This window comes from Ranitomeya variabilis, chromosome 2, assembly GCF_051348905.1.
Source record: "Ranitomeya variabilis isolate aRanVar5 chromosome 2, aRanVar5.hap1, whole genome shotgun sequence".
Taxonomy (NCBI): domain Eukaryota; kingdom Metazoa; phylum Chordata; class Amphibia; order Anura; family Dendrobatidae; genus Ranitomeya; species Ranitomeya variabilis.
Genome location: NC_135233.1, coordinates 111,269,004 through 111,290,230, shown reverse-complemented (window position 1 = coordinate 111,290,230; position 21,227 = coordinate 111,269,004). Strand labels below are relative to the sequence as shown.

The 21,227-nt window shown below is 43.2% G+C and overlaps 1 long non-coding RNA gene across 1 annotated transcript; it reads right to left on the bottom strand.

Moving 5' to 3' along the window:
• Window positions 1-850: 850 nt before the first annotated feature.
• Window positions 851-11,441, bottom strand: LOC143804584 (uncharacterized). Its single transcript, XR_013221062.1, has 4 exons — window positions 11,186-11,441; window positions 10,240-10,321; window positions 8,438-8,507; window positions 851-1,701 (listed from the first exon to the last, which is right to left on the bottom strand). It is a non-coding gene; the product is annotated as an uncharacterized LOC143804584 (long non-coding RNA).
• Between the last annotated feature and the right edge of the window lie 9,786 nt (window positions 11,442-21,227).

The window sequence follows — 21,227 nt, the reverse complement described above, 5'->3', positions numbered from 1 at the left end:
GTATTCAATGCTTCAAAGGGGGAAGATGATGACTTGTGAAGGCAGCACATGGAGAAAAGGTGCAGAATGTGCAGTTGTGTGGTCCTATAAGAGGATGGCACAAGTATTTGTATAGGTAAGTATAATAAAGATTTTAAAAAATCATGATCTGGCTGCTGAGACCCAATCTACAGCTTTAAAGGGGCTGAAGAGCCCATTAGTGTGGGTTTTATTGCTAAAATGTTGAAATTGCTTCAAACCAGATCTCCACTTTGCACTGACGAGGGGCAGTACCCCGAAACAGTGTCTGCAAATTGAGATTCTGGTTTGGCTTTTATCCTAAGTCATGTGACAAGGCTCGTTAAAGGGTCATCATTGACTGTTAGGATTGCTACTTCCAATAGGTGGCGCTAGAGTTCTAGTCGTCTTCCTCTCTGAAGTGACAATTCAAAATTGCTTTAGTAATTTTATTAGATTTTCCATTTATTCTACAATTCAAAATTGCTCGAAATAACTTTTTCATTACACTTATCTTTAAGGCTATGTTCCCACAATGAGCAAGTCTCTTCTTGATTTCTGTGGCTTAGAGCAGGACGATGCCCACAGTCCTGCCCTCGGAACATGGGCATATCATTAACTGAAAACTCCTAACACGGATTACACAAGAACCACAAGATGGATTTCTTCACCCCAGGTATCATTTTAATCAGTTTAACACTGCCAACCGGACAGTGTCTGTGGTTTACTTAGCAAAATCCTGCTGACAGGTTCACTTAAACAGGTTCACTGAGTGACTTCGGCGTGCTCAAAAATTATGGGCAAGTCCCTCGGCTGCATGTCTTGCGGCTTATCGACGGACGCAACACATGCAGGGATTGCCTAGTTAAACAAAATAATACTGACTTTGGTGGTTTTCCGCCTTCTTGGCTAGCTTCAGCAACTTTTTCAATAGTGGTCAGATCTTTACCTGGAGGGAACCTGACTGAGGGCAGAAAACAAATTCCTTATAATTCATGCCACAAACGTGGCATAAATTACATCAGAAATATACGTTCCTTGTGGTGGTGCACGGCAGTTGAAAGATGCACCAAATTCATTAGAAGGCGGACACTCCACTCCAGCCCACTCTTTACTGGCATGTAAAACACCATTCTTGATTAGTTTGGGCCTTTATGTTTAGAGACTTACTGCTTTAAGTTAACGAAAAGTGCAGCCAGTAAGGAAATTGGGTAGAAAAGTCATAAGATATAAAGATTCATGTATTAGTTTCAAATGGTCAGTGAGGCATGTATTGACCAAGATGTAAGAGGAAGTGACCCGTTCCACATCAGTGCCTGGCAGCTCCTCTTACTCGAGGGGTGTTCTTCTAAAGACACAAGCTCTTTTCCCAGCAAATAATTAGTTAGGAGCCCACACAGCAGCAAGGTAAGAGAACATTACACATTTATTCAGAATAGAAAGGCACCAAATACATAACAAATGGAATCCAGGCAGATCATTTCTGGATTAAATAACCATGATTAGAAAAAGAGTATCGTGGTTTGTCATTTAAAAACGAGAACACATCCAGACTGATGTTTTTTGGCTTGGTGAACATGTCCAACATGCCTTGCCCCATCTTGGACGCAAAAAGTGAGGAGATTTGGTAATTTCCGCTCTTCAGGGCCAGGTCATAGGCTGTCATCCCTTTATCATTTTTCTTTTTTTTTACTTGCATTGCACCTGAAAAAAAAATACGAGCAGTAGCAATGATTCCTCAACACATCATGGGAGACTTCATATGTGAAAACACTATTGGAGATCACAAGGGCATACAGTTCCCTAGCCTTGAAAATCCAGGAATTCTGCAAAGGCTATGTCATGGATTAGGAAAACTCAATAAAGGGCAATTCTACACATGCATATATAAATGTCATCAATAAATGGTGAGTACAATCAAGCTGTATGTAAGAAGACGTGTTATATATATATATATATATATATATATATATATATATATATATATATATATATATATATATATATATATAGCTCAAAAAAATAAAGGGAACACTAAAATACCACATCCTATACACTCACTGGCCACTTTATTAGGTACACCTGTCCAACTTCTTGTTAACACTTAATTTCTAATCAGCCAATCACATGGCGGCAACTCAGTGCATGTAGACATGGTCAAGACAATCTCCTGCAGTTCAAACCGAGCATCAGTATGGGGAAGAAAGGTGATTTGAGTGCCTTTGAACGTGGCATGGTTGTTGGTGCCAGAAGGGCTGGTCTGAGTATTTCAGAAACTGCTGATCTACTGGGATTTTCACGCACAACCATCTCTAGGGTTTACAGAGAATGGCCCGAAAAAGAAAAAAAATCCAGTGAGCGGCAGTTCTGTGGGCGGAAATGCCTTGTTGATGCCAGAGGTCAGAGGAGAATGGGCAGACTGGTTCGAGCTGATAGAAAGGCAACAGTGACTCAAATCGCCACCCGTTACAACCAAGGTAGGCCTAAGAGCATCTCTGAACGCACAGTGCGTCGAACTTTGAGGCAGATGGGCTACAGCAGCAGAAGACCACACCGGGTACCACTCCTTTCAGCTAAGAACAGGAAACTGAGGCTACAATTTGCACAAGCTCATCGAAATTGGACAGTAGAAGATTGGAAAAACGTTGCTTGGTCTGATGAGTCTCGATTTCTGCTGCGACATTCGGATGGTAGGGTCAGAATTTGGCGTAAACAACATGAAAGCATGGATCCATCCTGCCTTGTATGGAGCATCTTTGGGATGTGCAGCCGACAAATCTGCGGCAACTGTGTGATGCCATCATGTCAATATGGACCAAAATCTCTGAGGAATGCTTCCAGCACCTTGTTGAATCTATGCCACGAAGAATTGAGGCAGTTCTGAAGGCAAAAGGGGTCCAACCCGTTACTAGCATGGTGTACCTAATAAAGTGGCCGGTGAGTGTATATCTCTGAATGAAATATTCCAGTTGCAAATCTTTATTCGTTACTTAGTCGAATGCGTTGAGAACAATAAAACATAAAACTGATCAATGTAAATCAAAATTAATATCCCATGGAGGTCTGGATTTGGAATTACACTCAAAATCAAAGTGGAAAATCAAATTACAGGCTGATCCAACTTCAGTGGAAATGCCTCAAGACAAGGAAATGATGCTCAGTAGTGTGTGTGGCCTCCACGTGCCTGTAAGACCTCCCTACGGCACCTGGGCATGCTCCTGATGAGGCAGCGGATGTTTTCAAGAGCGATCTCCTCCCAGACCTGAATTTAAGCAAGAGTCAACTCCAGGATAGTCTGTGGTGCAATGTGGTGTTGGAAGGAACGAGACACGATGTCCTATATGTGCTCGATTGGATTCAGGTCTGTGGAATGAGCAGGCCAGTCCATAGCTTCAATTCCTTCATCATGCAAGAACTGCTGACACTTCAGCCCCATAAGGTCTGTACCTTACCTGCATATGGTCTCACTGTGTCTGAGGATCTCATCCCGGTACCTAATGGCAGTTGGGGTACCTCTGGTGAGCACATGGAGGGCTGTGCTACCCTCCAAAGAAATGCCTCCCCACACCATTACTGACCCACTGCCAAACTGGTCAAGCTGGAGGATGTTGCAGGCAGTAGAACATTCTCACCGGCATCTCCAGACTCTCACGTCTGTCACATGTGCTCAGTGTGAACCTGTTCTCATCCGTGAAGAGCACAGGGCGCCAATGTCAAATATGACAATCTTGGTGTTCTCCTGCACATGCCAATCGCCCTGCACGGTGTTGGGCTGTACGCTCAACACCCACTTGTGGACGTCTGGCCCTCATACCAGTCTTATGGAGTCTGTTTTTGACTGAGGAGACACATGGATGTTAGTGGCCTGCTGGAGGTCATTTTGCAGGGCTCTGGCACTGCTCCTCTTGTCACAAAGGAGGAGGCAGCGGTCCTGCTGCTGGGCTGTTGCCCTCCTAAGGCCCTCTCCATGTCTCCTGGTATCTGCTCCATGCCTCTGGGCACTGTACTGACAGACACAGCTACCCTTCTTGCCACAGCTCGCATTGATGCGCCATACTGGATGAGCTGCACTACCTGAGCCACTTCTGTGGGTTGTAGACATCGCCTCATGTTACTGTACAATACCTCTAGGGCTGAGAGTAATAACAAAATGCAAAAGTGACCAAAGCAGCCAAAAAGGATGAAAACAGACAATTGGTCTGTGGTCACCCCCTGGAGAACCACTCCTTTATGGGGTTGTCTTGCTATATGCCGATCATTTCTACCTGTTGTCTGTTCCATTTGCACAACAGCAGAAGAAATGTATTCACAATCAGTGTTGCTTCATAACTCGACAGGTTGATTTCACAGAAATGTGATTGATTTGGAGTTACATTGTGTTTGAGTGTTCCCTCTATTGTTTTAAGCAGTGGATATATCCTCGTACAGGTGCATGGGTAGGCTGGACAATATAGTGGCACATCAGGAATATTGCATAAGAAACCAAAGCGAAGAGAAAACCAACATGCCAATAATAATGGTGCACATAGGGAGGTAAAATTAAACAACCAAAAGTAAAGCAAGTGCTAACCCAAGTATAAGGTATATATTATAAAATCAGAATACATAGATGATCAATAGGTATAAAAAAAAGAAAAATGTTATACAGCATTACCAAATATAACTAATCATGTCATATATAGAAGGATATCATAAAATCTATATGGTTTTGTCACTAATATATGAAATATCTGGTGACAGAGGTAAGTATGTACCTGAGTGGGTGCTAGAAAGGGTTACACAGGGATCCACATCCCTGTTTAACCCTTTCTAGCCCCTATTCAGGTATATACAATGGGGAAAATAAGTATTTGATACACTGCTGATTTTGCAAGTTTTCCCACCTACAAAGGATAGAGAGGTCTGTAATTTTTATCGTAGGTACACTTCACCTGTGAGAGACAGAATCTAAAAGTAAAAACCAGAAAAATCGCATTGTATGACCTTTATATAATTAAATTGCATTTTATTGCATGAAACAAGTATTTCATCACCTTCCAACCAGCAAGAATTATGGATCTCACAAACCTGTTAGTTTTTCTTTAGGAAGCTCTCCTACTCTGCACTCATTACCTGTATTAATTCCACCTGTTTGAACTTGCTACCTGTATAAAAGACACCTGTCCACACACTCAATCACATTCCAAACTCTCCACCATGGCCAAGACCAAACAGCTGTCTAAAGACACCAGAGACAAAACTGTGGACCTGCACAAGGCTACGATGGACTACAGGACAATAGACAAGCAGCTTGTTGAGAAGGCAACAACTGTTAGTACAATTATTAGAAAATGGAAGAAACAAAAGATTACTGTCAATCTTCCCCAGGCTGGGGCTCCATGCAAGATCTCGCCTGGTGGGGTAAGGTTGATTCTGAAAAAGCTCAGGAATCAGGCCAGAACCACACTGGAGGACCTAGTGAATGAGCTGAAGAGAGCGGGACCACAGTGTCAAACATTACCATTAGTAACACACTACGCTGTTATGGATTAAAATTCTGTAGGGCATGCAATGTCCCCCCTGATCACGCCAGACATGTCCAGGCCCATTTTAAGTTCCCCAATGACCATCTGAATGATCCAAAGGAGGCATGGGAGAAGGTCATGTGGTCAGATGAAAACAAAATAGAACTTTTTGGTATCAACTTCACTCGCCGTGTTTGAAGGAAGAAGGACGAGTACAACCGTAAGAACACCGTCACAACCAGGAAGCATGGTGGGGGAAACAACATACTTTGGGGGGTGCTTTTCTGCAAAGGGGACAGGACGACTGCACCGTATTGAAGGGAGAGTGGATGGGGTCATGTATCATGAAACTTGAAAGATCTGGAGAAGATCTGTAAGGAGGAGAGGGTTAAAATGCCTGCTGCAGTGTGTGCAAACTTGGTCAAGAACTATAGGAAACGTCTGACCTCCATAATTGCAAACAAAGGTTTCTGTACCAAATATTAAGTTCTGTTTTTCTATTGTATCAAATACTTATTTCATGCAATAAAATTCAGATTAATTATATAAAAATCATACAATGCGATTTTCTGATTTTTTTTTAAGATTCTGTCTATCACAGTTGAAGTGTACCTACAATAAAATTTACAGACATCTCCATTCTTTGTAGGTGGGAAAACTTTCAAAATTGGCAGTGTATCAAATATTTATTTTCCCCACTGTACTTACCTCTGTCACCAGACATTTTATCTCTATCATTTTGTCACAACTATACTGCTCAACAAATAAAGGGAACACTTAAACAACAGAATCTAACTCCATGTAAATCTAACTCCCAAGTAAATCAAACTTCTGTGAAATCAAACTGCCCACTTAGGAAGCAACACTGTTTGACAATCAATCAATGCTGTTGTGCAAATGGAATAGACAACAGATGGAAATTATTGGCAATTATCAAGACACCCTCAATAAAAGGAGTCGTTCTGCAGGTGGGGACCACAGACCACATCTCAGTACCAATGCTTTCTGGCTGATGTTTTGGTCACTTTTGAATGTCGGCTGTGCTTTCACACTCGTGGTAGCATGAGACGGACTCTACAACCCACACAAGTGGCTCAGGTAGTGCAGCTCATCCAGGATGGCTCATCAATGAGAGCTGTGGCAAGAAGGTTTGCTGTGTCTGTCAGTGTAGTGTCTAGAGACTGGGGGCTCTACCTGGAGACAGGACAGTACACCAGGAGACGTGGAGGGGGCCGTAGGAGGGCAACAACCCAGCAGCAGGACCGCTACCTCCGCCTTTGTGCAAGGAGGAACAGGAGGAGCACTGCCAGAGCCCTGCAAAATGACTTCCAGCAGGCCACAAATGTGCATGTGTCTGCACAAACGGTTAGAAACCGACTCCATGAGGATGGTCTGATTGCCTGACATCCACAGATGGGGGTTGTGCTCACAGCCCAACACCGTGCAGGACGCTTGGCATTTGCCACAGAACACCAGGCAAATTCACCACTGGCGCCCTGTGCTCTTCAAAGATGAAAGCAGGTTCACACTGAGCACATGTGACAGAGTTTGGAGATGCTGTGGAGAGCGATCTGCTGCCTGCAACATCCTTCAGCATGACTGATTTGGCAGTGGGTCAGTAATGGTGTGGGGTTGTATTTCTTTAGAGCGCCGCACAGCCCTCCATGTGCTCGCCAGAGGTAGCCTGACTGCCATTAGGTATCGAGATGAGATCCTCAGACCCCTTGTGAGACCATATGCTAGTGCGGTTGGCCCTCGGTTCCTCCTAATGCAGGACAATGCCAGACCTCATGTGGCTGGAGTGTGTCAGCAGTTCCTGCAAGATGAAGGCATTGAAGCTATTTACTGGCCCGCCTGTTCCCCAGACCTAAATCCGATTGAACACATCTGGGACATCATGTCTCGCACCATCCACCAACGTCACATTGCACCACAGACTGTCCAGGAGTTGGATGCTTTATCAGTCCAGATCTGGGAGGAGATCCCTCAAGAGACCATGCGCCGCCTCATCAGTAGCATGCCCAGGCATGTAGGGGGGTCATACAGGCACATGGAGGCCACACACAATACTGAGCATCTTATCCTTGTCATGAAACATTTCCACTGAAGTTGGATCAGCCTGTAATTTGATTTTCCACTATGTTCTGTCCTAGGGGCTAATACAATATGTCTACTATCTTATTGTACTGTGGATATATTTCATGATATCCTTCTATATATGACATTAGTTATATATGGTAATGCTGTATAAACCATAAGCATGTATTGTGATACCTAGGTGTCATTTCTTACTTTTTTATACCCATTTATCTGTCCTTGGTGCTGCCGCCTCGCTCTGTCCCCCGCTGCTTGCTGCTTTGGCTCTGTCTCGTGCTGCGTGGGTGGCTCTGCCGTTCCATCCATGCTTTCCTGTGCGTGTGTTGGATTCCTTCCAGGAAAAAAATGGCCACGGGAGGCGGTACATGCGCAGATTGAGATCTCGGCACTGAAGTCTCGGGAGGTGAGATTTCAGCGCTGAAATATACTGCAGAGTTTACCAACTGTACTGGGGAAGGTCAGCAGCAAAAACTATGTGTACACCTATGAGAATGTCACAGTGGATTCTATTCCTGAAGATTTCTGTCCTAGTGTAAAAGGAGTCTGTTAACACAAGGTGGCTGTTCAAATCAAGCACAACTACTTGGCCCACCTTTTGTGTGACCACCAATTCAGTGCACCCACATCTATCTTTGCCAACCTCTTCTTTGATGGACAGGTCTGGCTTGACAAGAGTTAGAGAAGGGAAGACATATGGGAAAACAGAGGTAAGAAAGTGCACTGAACTACTTGGCCATGCCAAGAGTGCACTGAGCACGTGTGCTTGGTTTGAACGGCCATTTTGAACTGACAGACTCCCTTTAAAGATCGCTCTTTAGAACTGTAAAAACAATCTTTACCCCAGTAATATTTCGATGCATTTCTTCCCTTCCAACAAGGACAGCCTCATGTAGAGCGGTGTTACGGTTTCTGCAAGGAGAAATGAGATATTTCACTTGGGTACAATGATAAGTTGTACAAAGATATAATACAATTTTACTTAGTAAAATGGGATACGTGAGATAAAAATTGAGAACATTTTCATTTTATTGGAATATAAAATAATTTTGTGGCCTTTTTTGATAGTGGAAACCACAATGATTTGCTGAATATATCAAAATGCTGGAGACCACAAGTATGAGATGGACCTCAATGACATAAGACTGTAGTATGTCAGGTGGTTCTGTCTGTTTGATGGAAAAAATGCCCTGTAGGCAGAGCTATTTCCTATCAAACCTATCAGCAAAGGCTCACAGGAGGCATTCATTAAAGAGACAATGATGCATAAGATTGCATTGTACAATGGTGCTTAAACGTTTATGAACCATTTCAGTTTTCCACACTAAAGGTACCGTCACACTCAGCAACTTTGCAACGAGAATGACAACAATCCGTGACGTTGCAGCGTCCTGGTTAGCGATCTCGTTGTGTTTGACACGCAGCAGCGATCTGGATCCCGCTGTGCCATCGCTGGTCGGAGCTAGAAGTCCAGAACTTTATTTCGCCGCTAGGTCGGCGTGTATCGTCATGTTTGACATCAAAAGCAATGACGCCAGCAATGCCAGACATGGAGCTATCAACCAGCAAGAACGATAAGTTAGTCGCCGTTACGTCACTGGATCGCTCCTGCATCGTTCTGGAGTTGCTGTGTTTGACGTCTCTACAGCGACCTAAACAGCGACGCTCCAGCGATCTAGTTTAGGTCGGCTCGTTGTCTAGATCGCCGCAGCGTCGCTGAGTGTGACGGTACCTTTAAGCATAAATTTGACCAAAAAATACATTATATTTGCACGAAAGTCCTAAAAGTAGATAAAAACCAAATCTAATGAGTCAAAATTATTAGACTCTTCCTCTTTTAAATGAGGAAAATTGTTCAATATAACGAGAATGTAAGTGGAAAAAGTTTGCTAACCATTAGTATTAGCAGAAAATGTGGAGGTGTGAGTGCATGACCTGTTTGGTTTTTTTTTAAACAGGAATTTATCAAAATTTGATCTTCACAATACAGGTTTGTAGTAGTGTATCATGGCATGAAAAAGGATATTTCTGAGGACCACAGAAGCATACTTGTTGATACTCATGATGGAAAAAGTTACAAACCATCTCTAAAAGAGTTTAGCCTCCACCATTCCATAGTCAGACTCTATACCTATATCTATAGAGGATAATCAAAACCATTTTTACATTTCCCTGGAGTGGTTGACCAACAAAGATCACTTCAAGACCAGGATGTATAATAATCTGCTAGGTCACAATGGAAACCAAGATAACATTTAAGCAACGAAAGGCCCCTCTCACATTGTTTAATGTTAAAGTTTATGAGTCCACCATCAAGAGGACACTGAAAAACAATGGTGTGCATGGCAGGATTGGAAGTAGATAGCCTCTGCTATTCAAAAGGAACATTGCCGCTTGTTTGTAGTTTACGTAAGATGACCTGGACAAGCCAGAAGAAAGGGTTCTGTGGATGGATTAGAACTAAATTAGAGCTTTTTTAGTTTAAATAAAAAGAATTGTATTTGGAAAAATACATTACAGCATAAAACCCTTCTACCATCTGTGACATACTGTAGTGGTGGTATCATTGTTTGGGTCTGTTTGCTGTATCTGGGCCAGGACAGCTTCTCATCATTGATGGAACAATGAATCCTGAACTACATACCAGCCAGTTCTAAAGTAAAATGTCTGGACATCTGTCCATGAGCTGAATTTCAAAAGCGTTGGTTACTCAGCATGTCAATGACCTGAAGAACACAAGGCAAAAGAATGGTTAAAGAAGAATAAAGTTACAGTTTTGGAATGGCCAAGTAAAAGTCCTGACCGTAATCCTATAGAAATATTGTGGATGGACCTGAAGTGAGCAATTCATGTGAGAAAGCCCACCAGCATAACAGAAGTAAAGCTGTTTTGTAGAGAGAAAAGGGCTAAAATTCCTCCGAGCTGATGTGCAGGACCAATAAACAACGGAAACATTTACATGCGGTTATTACTGGAAAAGGGGTCAGATACTGAAAGCAAAGGTTCATGTATTATTATCACTCGGAGGTGGGATACTGGATAATTTCCCTCAATAAAATAAATACAACATCTAATACCTTTGATGCATTTGTCTGATTTGGTTCTGTTTATCTACCTTTATGTCTTGTATGAAACTCTTGCATAAATTCGACCTAAAATTACATAAAAAAATAGGAAAGTTCTAAAAGATTCACAAACTTTCCAGCACCACTGTAGTTCTGCCATTAAAATAACACATTGATAACTAAATATAGGGTATAATTTGTGACAAGGAGGGCAAGCTATAATAAAAAAAAAACAAGTAAATGAAGAGACTTATGGGCTGGTCACTAGCGGAATATTATAAAAAGATGCCCCCTATCAACTACTGTATTTATGCCTAGGAAAGTGCAAACAAATAGCAGGTTTGCATTGCCAGGCAGCTTCATAGTGGAGGATATGGTGCACTTATTGCCCCTTAATAATGCATCTACTGCTTTTCAGTAGTTCCTTGTAAAATAATAATCAGCATAACCGAAGAAAATCTGGAAATAAGCTTTGGGGTTTTTCTGTGATGTAAGTAAAGTGTAAGAAGGGGATTAAGTGCTTACAGTCCAGATTGCTGGTCTATATCTGATCCTTCCTGTGCGAGGACTGGTATAGCTTTATAATGTCCATTCAGGACAGCAACAGTCAGTACTGGACGATCTTCATTATTAGGATCTGCTCCCTGAATGCAATGGTAAATTACAACAGTTAAGGGGATTGCAATTTCTGAATTCTAAATCATAAGTACACCTGACACCTCGAAATCTGGCCTTAGACAGGGAAGCTATCAACATAAAACTCATGCTTTTATGTTTTTTAAATATTTTTCATATTTCTTTTACATATCATAATCTGTATTAAAAATAAAAATGGAAATGTTGCAATTTTCACAGTGACCACTGGGGCTTTTTTAGATTCTAATTTCAAGAAACAACACATGTACATAGCCACCATGGTCAGACCACAACCCTCTTTTTTTTTTTTTTTTGTATTGAAGTACCTAATGAACCTGTGCAAAGGTCATTGTGAAGGGAAGGGCGGGAGCAGGGTTCTCAGTGTCAAAATCTATTGTGAATGGAGGAAAGAAAAAAACATTGTCAACATTTTTTTGAAAAATACATGCAACACAAAAACTTGATTTAAACAACAGGTAACTTTATGATGATGGCTTCCCTGAGGTAGTGTATGGTTCATATCATAAACTGGAAAAAAAAGTTCAGTTTCATCACATACAAAGCAATATAACACACATACTGCATCTTTAACATATATAAATAACTACGACTATGTGCTGAAAAGACACTGATAGGCTGCAGAGATGGCTATCAGTCAATGTGCCAGGGGGTGCATACATAGTTACATAGTTACATAGTTATTAAGGTTGAAGGAAGACTTTAAGTCCATCTAGTTCAACCCATAGCCTAACATGCCCTAACATGTTGATCCAGGGGAAGGCAAAAAAAACCCCATGTGGTAAGAGTAAGCTCCATCATGGGGAAAAAAATTCCTTCCCGACTCCACATACGGCAATCAGACTAGTTCCCAGGATCAACACCCTATCAAGGAATCTAGTGTATATACCCTGTAACATTATACTTTTCCAGAAAGGTATCCAGTCCCCTCTTAAATATAAGTAATGACTCACTCATTACAACATCATACGGCAGAGAGTTCCATAGTCTCACTGCTCTTACAGTAAAGAATCCGCGTCTGTTATTATGCTTAAACCTTTTTTCCTCCAGATGTAGAGGATGCCCCCTTGTCCCTGTCACCGGTCTATGATTAAAAAAAAAAAAAATACAGCACGAGCACAGTGACTGTAGCCCTGCTGGGGTGCTGGATGTTGCACCCCCACCAATCAGACATTGAAGCCTATCCTAAGGATAGAAAAATCATAAACAGCACTCCAGAAGGGACAGATGAGGTGCCTGAGAAGGGTTCCAATCTGTACTGATAGTAGTAATGAAACTCAGCACTCAAAACGCTAGGTTGGCACTCAAAAGGATATATTGCAACATAGCCTTTTGAGTGCCGAGTTTCATTACTACTATCCTAAGGATAGATCATTAATATTAAAGTAGTGGACAACCTCTTTAAGTGGCGTGCATAATGCCAGTCTGAATGAATCAGGCTCACGGTAGCAGAGACTGTCTCCGTATTACCAGCTTTATATGTTAGCGTATGCTCTCCTTCTATATACCTCATCCAAGAGCTTGAAATGTTAGCATTGTATTGAAAAGATACAGAGGCCTGGTCATTTATGTTAGCTGGACGATAAATGTAACGTCTTCTCCACAGCTCATCTGTTTCCTCTGTAAGTCAATATTTTCAGTTGCATCATTTTAATCTCTAGCAACAGACAGTACTGTCAGTCAGACTGATAGGTAGAGATCAAAATGATATATACATGATCTCTCTCTCTTTCTCTCTCTCTCTCTATATATATACACAGTGCTCAGCATAAATAAGTACACTCCAACAGATTTGTCTAAAAACCTTTAGTTTTCTTTCAGAATCAATATTTTCTTTGGAACAGAATACTACACAATTCTCCAACAAGTGCAGGCCATTGATTGCAAACAAGATTTGCTATTTTACACACCCCAAAAAAGTCATTTTCAATTGACTGAAGACCATGTTGGAAAAATGAGTACAATCCAATGAAAGTCTTACTAGCGAAGCTAAAGTTTAGACTACAGATATTTTCAATTAACAAAAACTGACCAGAGGTAAGTCTAATTATTCATTCACCAGGTGCCCGGCAAAAAATTGACTATATTAGAGCGTTACTTACAAAACCTCTTCCCATTTCATGCTGTCAGCAGTGGCGCCACATGGACGAGAAAAACTGCTAATTGTTTGTAAAAACAATAATTTTGCAATTTCCTCTTAATCAAAAGACTGGAGGGATTTTTGATTCTGTAGGGTACAGGCAAGAGGTGCAGGCTTTCAGGCTGCTTTCTATACAGCTTGCATGTTCTACTTGGACGCCATAGAGCCCCGGCACTTCTCCCATGCCGCACAAGGAAAGCCGCCTCCTAAGGGATAGCACACAGTTGTGGCCAGCAGCTCAGCCATTCTGCCGGCCTCATCTGCCAATCTTCAGGCAAGCAGGCAACTGGTATGTAGAGGAGCGGTGTGTTACCCAAGAAAGGAACATGAGCCAAACTCTTAAAAGAGGTAGTCCATTGATTCTAGGGACTCTGTCAGCAGAATCCACCTTTCCAAACTGTTTATATGGTTTTGTTACTCTCTGAAAGACAATATCATCCACACCTTGAGTTTTCAATCTGTTGTTCCCTGAGCAACACTTAAATCACTGTTTAAATTCTTATGCGAATGAGGCTTAAAAGCACTGGGACTGTAAAAGCACTTCCAAAGCCTCCGCCTCCCCAGCTCTATTCCTCGCCCAAACCCTACTATAGACAGATCATTGGCTTGACTACAAAACCAGAAGATAACATAGTGCCAACCTAAAGCTCTAACGACCCATACAATTCTATGATGTAGTTTCTAGGTGGGGGAGTGGGGGTCATGCTAATGTCCTGAGTCCCTGGTCAATGCCCAACTATCGGAATGATGGACTAAACAGGCAGCACAGAGTTAGAAAGCATATTAATCCGACCTTCCTTGTCTAGTTCCTGCGTTCCGTCACATGCCGGGAGTCGGTCTTCTTTCTGAAGCGGCTTCCTGCTCTTTCTCTTGGACCGTTTTGCTTTTCCATTGTTGCTTCTAGCACTCAGCCCGTCCTCACTGGCTGCAGGATATACAAGAGTATTATACTATTATATATAATGATGGTACATAATGACAGTGGTGGCAGCCACAGATGTTAATTACCTGTAAAATCGTCAAACACATTTTAGTTAACAATAACTGATCCCCAAATCCATAAATAAACTCTAAAGAGAACCAGTCAGTGTGTGATCTGCCATTCAGGTCTTATTTAGTGGGTGCCATCACTTTACGGGTGACGTTACGGGTGCTCCAAATACAGCCTACAGTATATATGCAGAATGGCAGAAGAGCCTCCAATAATGTCTTGGGCAAATAACTTTGGTACTTTACAAATAGTTGATGAGTTATGAAAATCCACCTAGTACACTTGTCTATATAAAAAATAACATAAAAGTCTAAAAAAGTATTTGCACCCATGAGTACATATTCAGGTCATTATACTGAAGTCTTAATGAAGCCATACATCCTCATCAGCTATTGGCCAACGCTCCACTGCCCCATAGATATGCATGCTTGGTGCAGATGAGTGTGCATGTGTTCAATGGGAAGAGGGGAATCAACTACTGATGTACACTTCTGACAGGATCACAAGTATTTGGCTCTTCTTTTTCTCTCCTGTCTGTCATTCTGTAGTCTGGTGCTGCAGTCATCCTCATTCCCATCTATTTAAAACTTTGCTTCATTTTTATTTTAATTGCACTAGAAGAATACAAACTGGTTGCAATGTCGGCATAGTAATTCTTAAAAGTAAATGTCTACCCTCTGAATGCAATTTTGTTGTTTTTAATCTAAATACAGTTGTATTGTATTTTGCATGTTTTTCACACTTAAATGTTACAGATCATCAAACAAATGTAAATATTACTCAAAGATAAACACAAGTAAATACAAAATGCAGTTTTTAAATGATGGTCTCTATTATTAAGGAAAAAAGAAATCCAAACCTACAAGGCCCTGTGTTAAAATAAATTATTGCCGCCCCACCCCAAAAAAAGAACATAAATTAACTGTGGTTTGTCACATCTTTGGGAACCTGAGTTCAAATTCCCTGATTACTGCCACACCCATTCTCAATCAAGAAATCACTTTATTAGGACCTGCATGATAAAGTGAAGTAGACCAATAGATACTCAAAAGCTAGACATCATGCCGCAATCAAAAGAAAATCTGGAACAAATGAGAAACTAAGGAATTGAGATCTATCACTCTATAACTATGGTTATAAAGCCATTTCTCAAGATTTGGGACTTCAGCAAATCACAGTGAGAGCCATTAGCCACAAATGGCAAAAACATGGAACAGTGGTGAACCTTCCCAGGAGTGACTGGCTGACCAAAATTACCCCAAAAGTGCAGGGACGACTCATCTAACAGGTCACAAAAGACCCCACAACAACATTCAAAGAACTGCAGGCTTCACTTGCCTCAGTTAAGGTCAGTGTTCATGACTCCACCATAAAAAAGAGACTGGGCAAATATGGCCTGCAATGGCATAGTTCCAAGATGAAAACCACTGCTAAGCAATTAGAATATAAAGGTTCGTCTCAGTTTTGCCAGAAAACATCTTGATGATCCTCAAGACTTTTGAGAGAATACTCTCTGGACTGGCAAAAGTTGAACTTTTTGGAAGGTGTATGTTCCATTACATCTGGAGTAGAAGTAAAAAAGCATTTCAGAAAAGGAACATTATACCAACAGTAAAATACAGTGGTGGTAGTATGATCGTCTGGGGCTGTTTTGCTGCTTCAAGACCAGGAAGACTTGCTGTGAAAAATGGAACCATGAATTCTGCTGTTTACCAAAAAATCCTGAAGGAGAATGTCCGGCCATCTGTTCATGACTTCAAGCTGAAACGCACTTGGGTTATGCAGCAGAACAATGGTCCAAGACACACCAGCAAGTCTACCTCTGAATGGCTTAAGAAAAACAAAATTAAGACTTTTGGAACAGGTACCAGATTTCTCCTGACTGCACTGACTCTGTGTAAGCCAGAGACAGGCATCCAAATTCATGAGCAAAGCGGTGCACTAAAGTGCTCGGCCCCGTCAAGGACACACTGAGCACCCCAATCAGCACACAAGACTTGAGAGCGTTTTTGCACAATGGAGCGACAGATTTATGCAGTAATGATTTGATACTTATAGGGTATAACTCCCGTATCTGACTATGTGCTTAGTTTAAAGTGGGTTTTGGTGGTGACTGACTCCCTTTACGGTTATGCGCTCCTTTGATTTATTTTCTGTTCTTTCAGAGCGTATGAAGTAAAACGAAATGAAACAACTTTGTGTGGATTAAAGGTGCTGATTAAAAATTTCTTACCATTTTCTATCCGAAAGCTCCAATTGCAAACTATATACCTCCATGATAACAGCCTGCATATTCTAATCCTGTAGTATTAAAGTGGTTCTGCAAGCTTGGGGCTCCGTATGTGACTGCAGACTTCTGAATTCTCACAGTGAATTTCAGGATTCTCCAATCTCCAGTGCAAGCGCCGGGAGCAAGCGGTCATGTGACTCGCTCAATTCCCCTGTATTGAGTGAGGTTGCGCATGTCTATTTGGCATGTGACAGCGTGTTTGCAAATCACATACTTGCAGTCACGCACCCACCTGTTCCCAGCACCGGAGAATTCTGACAGTGCGTACAGTGCATGCTGTGAGGATTCACAAGTCTGCAGCCACATGGAGTGACTGCAGACCATAAACACACGCATGGACAGCCCCTAAAAACCTCTCATAGATTTCAGATCACTGTTGGCCAATTCTTTGGCAGGTAGCCTGACTCCTTCATACATAGAAGCGCTTATGTAACACCCCAGGGGACCGGTTGTTACAGTGATGTTGCCTTCCTTTCGGGGAGGGCGATATCATGCTTGGAGGCAATGGGGTTCTCTTTACTAGGTAAGCACACACATGCACCACATTCTGAATTCAGGCCAGAAGGGGGAGCTCTGAACCCGGATTCAGGGGAGCGTCCCCCAACTTTATGTGCTCTGGCCTGGAGGAGGAGTTAGAGAGTTGGTCCTGAGAGACGAAAGAGAGCAGACGTCTAGGAGAGACGTGGAGCAGACAGCCGGAGCCATGCAGCCAGTGAAGTGCTGCAGCTCCAGGAAAGGATAGAGAACCTGAAGGGTGAAGTGCAGTGGAGCACAGAGGAAAGGAGTACAGGAGTGGAACAGGGCTCAGCAGGGGAACAGCGGCAGGGCACCCTCAAAGCCAGAGCACAGCAGCCGTGTACCGGGAGCCTGAGGCCTTAGTGGAACTATAGGACACTTGGCAGAACCGGAGGACTAAGAACTTTATGTGATTGGCCCACACCACACCTGAGACGCAGAAACACCTGAAGAGCCCGGGGCATGATAGAGTCCCTGTAAATCGGCTCAAGCTGCCCGGCGTGCAGGTACCTGTCTTGGGACAGGAGGAAAAGAGGACTTTGCTAAACAGCTTCAAGCAGCAGGGACTTCATACATAGCAACATAGTTATTAAGGTTAAAGGAAGACTTTAAGTCCATCTAGTTCAACCCATAGCCTAACCTAACATGCCCTAACATGTTGATCCAGAGGAAGGCAAAAAAAACCCAATGTGGCAAAGAGTAAGCTCCACATTGGGGAAAAAAATTCCTTCCCGACTCCACATACGGCAATCAGACTAGTTCCCTGGATCAACGCCTTATCAAGGAATCTAGTGTATATACCCTGTAACATTATACTTTTCCAGAAAGGTATCCAGTCCCCTCTTAAATTTAAGTAATGAATCACTCATTACAACATCATACGGCAGAGAGTTCCATAGTCTCACTGCTCTTACAGTAAAGAACCCGCGTCTGTTATTATGCTTAAACCTTCTTTCCTCCAGACGTAGAGGATGCCCCCTTGTCCCTGTCTCAGGTCTATGATTAAAAAGATCATCAGAAAGGTCTTTGTACTGTCCCCTCATATATTTATACATTAAAATAAGATCACCCCTTAGTCTTCGTTTTTCCAAACTAAATAGCCCCAAGTGTAATAACCTATCTTGGTATTGCAGACCCCCCAGTCCTCTAATAACCTTGGTCGCTCTTCTCTGCACCCGCTCTAGTTCAGCTATGTCTTTCTTATACACCGGAGTCCAGAACTGTGCACAATATTCTAAGTGTGGTCGAACTAGTGACTTGTATAGAGGTAAAATTATGTTCTCCTCATGAGCATCTATGCCTCTTTTAATACATCCCATTATTTTATTTGCCTTTGTAGCAGCTGCCTGACACTGGCCACTAAATATGAGTTTGTCATCCACCCATACACCCAGGTCTGTTTCATTGACGGTTTTGCCCAGAGTTTTAGAATTAAGCACATAGTTATACATCTTATTACTTCTACCCAAGTGCATGACCTTACATTTATCCCCATTAAAGCTCATTTGCCATTTATCAGCCCAAGCTTCTAGTTTACATAAATCATCCTGTAATATAAAATTGTCCTCCTCTGTATTGATTACCCTGCAGAGTTTAGTGTCATCTGCAAATATTGAAATTCTGCTCTGAATGCCCCCTACAAGGTCATTAATAAATATGTTAAAAAGAAGAGGGCCCAATACTGACCCCTGTGGTACCCCACTGCTAACCGCAACCCAGTCCGAGTGTACTCCATTAATAACCACCCTTTGTTTCCTATCCCTGAGCCAGCTCTTAACCAACATACACATATTTTCCCCTATCCCCATTATTCTCATTTTATGTATCAACCGTTTGTGTGGCAACGTATCAAAAGCTTTGGAAAAGTCCATATACACTACATCCACTGGGTTCCCTTGGTCCGGTCCAGAACTTACCTCTTCATAGAAGCTGATCAAATTAGTCTGACATGAACGGTCCCTAGTAAACCCGTGCTGATACTGGGTCATGAGGTTATTCCTCTTCAGATACTCCAGTATAGCATCCCTTAGAATGCCCTCCAGGATTTTACCCACAGTAGAGGTTAAGCTTACTGGCCTATAATTACCGAGTTCAGTTTTTGTCCCCTTTTTGAATATTGGCACCACATTTGCTATATGCCAGTCCTGTGGTACAGACCCTGTTGTTATGTCATAGGACAGCGCTAGTTGGAAAGGCTTATGGACCTCACCTGGGAGAGGGATTCCCCAATTGCCTCCAAGCTGGCCGGACCCTAACTACACTTGTACCTGGTACCCTGGACTGAGGCCTGTTACATCTACAGTAAACCAGGTAAAGACTTTACCACTTGTGTCCTCTTCTTATTCGTCGGCTTATACCATCTGGCCCACACACCTTGGGAGCCCTGGGGACCCCCTTCACCTGTGGGAAGCGTCACCATCATTGCTGCAACAACATCCCCAGAGGACCCCTTTTAAAGCAGCGTCGGTTCCCCTATTGACCAAACACCACTGGTGGCATCAAGACAGACATTACCACAATTCCCCTTAAAAGACCGTTCCCCTTTAATTGGGCGCCCTGGGCCACGGACCGGGTCGCAGCCACCGTGACATTCCCTTTAAGAGCGACGGACTCGGTACCGAGTACCCCGCTGCCCTGGTAGGGCGACTACTCATCTGAGCATACCTGCAATCTCTTTGAGAGCGTCGCTGTCAGACATCTCTGATCGCTGCTCATCTTTGGAGAACAAAGATAATTGGACATCCCAGATCCTTACTCCTTCCCCCAAAATCACCTGTCAGCCCCCCCACTCTCCCGCCACATTAGACCATCTGCTGAAGTCATCAGGTTTGGGGGGTCTGATTGATGCTAGTCCAATGTGTATGGCAGCATTCATTCCCTTCTATCTGTCCTCTACTTCTACCACAAAGTGGGGGACACATAGAAGACATGATGAGACGCCGGACCTCAGGATTACACTCTACAGAGTTTGTTACCATTAAGACACACAGTTTGCATAGCAGCTGAAAAAAGAAAACCATGGAAAGTGTCATGAAGAGCTACAGCAAAGTTGCTTTACTTATTTTATTTAAGAAAAAAAAACAGTTGGTTGTGACGGTGGATATAAGTGCAGCGCCCCAGAGTCCGTCGTTGCAGTACTGTGGCTCCGCCGCTAAGGGGGGGCTATGGTACGTCTGATGGCACTGAAGGAGTTCATCTGACCAGGTATCACATACACCAATACATTTCACAGCCGGGCCTCCAGGGGGAGCTAAGGGTACTATTCATTAGGCCACTCCTCACATACTGGTAAAACTGGGGGTTAGGCAGGAAGTTAGAAAGAAAGCTGACTGGGTTAGAACCAGGCAACACCTTGTGGCAGAGGGTGTTGCAGGGGAAGATTCGGTAGGGTCCCTGTCAGGGGTGGGATCCTGACAGAGGCCTGGCAAACAGAGAGAAAGCTACGGGACCGCGCCTGCACTTCATAGCGGCGGTGCCCTAAGAAAGGACAAGAAGCGAGATTTATTGTGCTGAGTGAGAAACGAGATCAAAGCAAGAAGGAGAATACCAGTAGGAGTCGTGCTGTAAGAACGAGGCAACATCCTACTGAGGCGTAAACAACCGGCGGCCAGAACTCTAAGCCAGGGGTCGGGAACCTATGGCTCGCGAGCCAGATATGGCTCTTTTGATGGCCGTATCTGGCTTGCAGGCAGCCTGTGGCGTAGGAAGGGGGGGGCGGGCCGCCCCGGGCGGCACAATGCGGGGGGCGGGTCGCCGGCGGCGCAGAATTTACCTGTTCGCATCTCGGCTTCAGAAAAATGGCCGCCGCGATCTCCTTCTACGCATGCGCGGCATCCCGCGGCCATTTTCCTGAAGCCCCAGGCAGCAGAGCGCTCCACCTGCGCACGCGCGGCCTCAGGAAGATGGCCGCCCCCACCGATAACCAGACAGAGCAGGATCGCGGTCAGGTAAAACTTGTTTTTTTTTTTTTTTTATT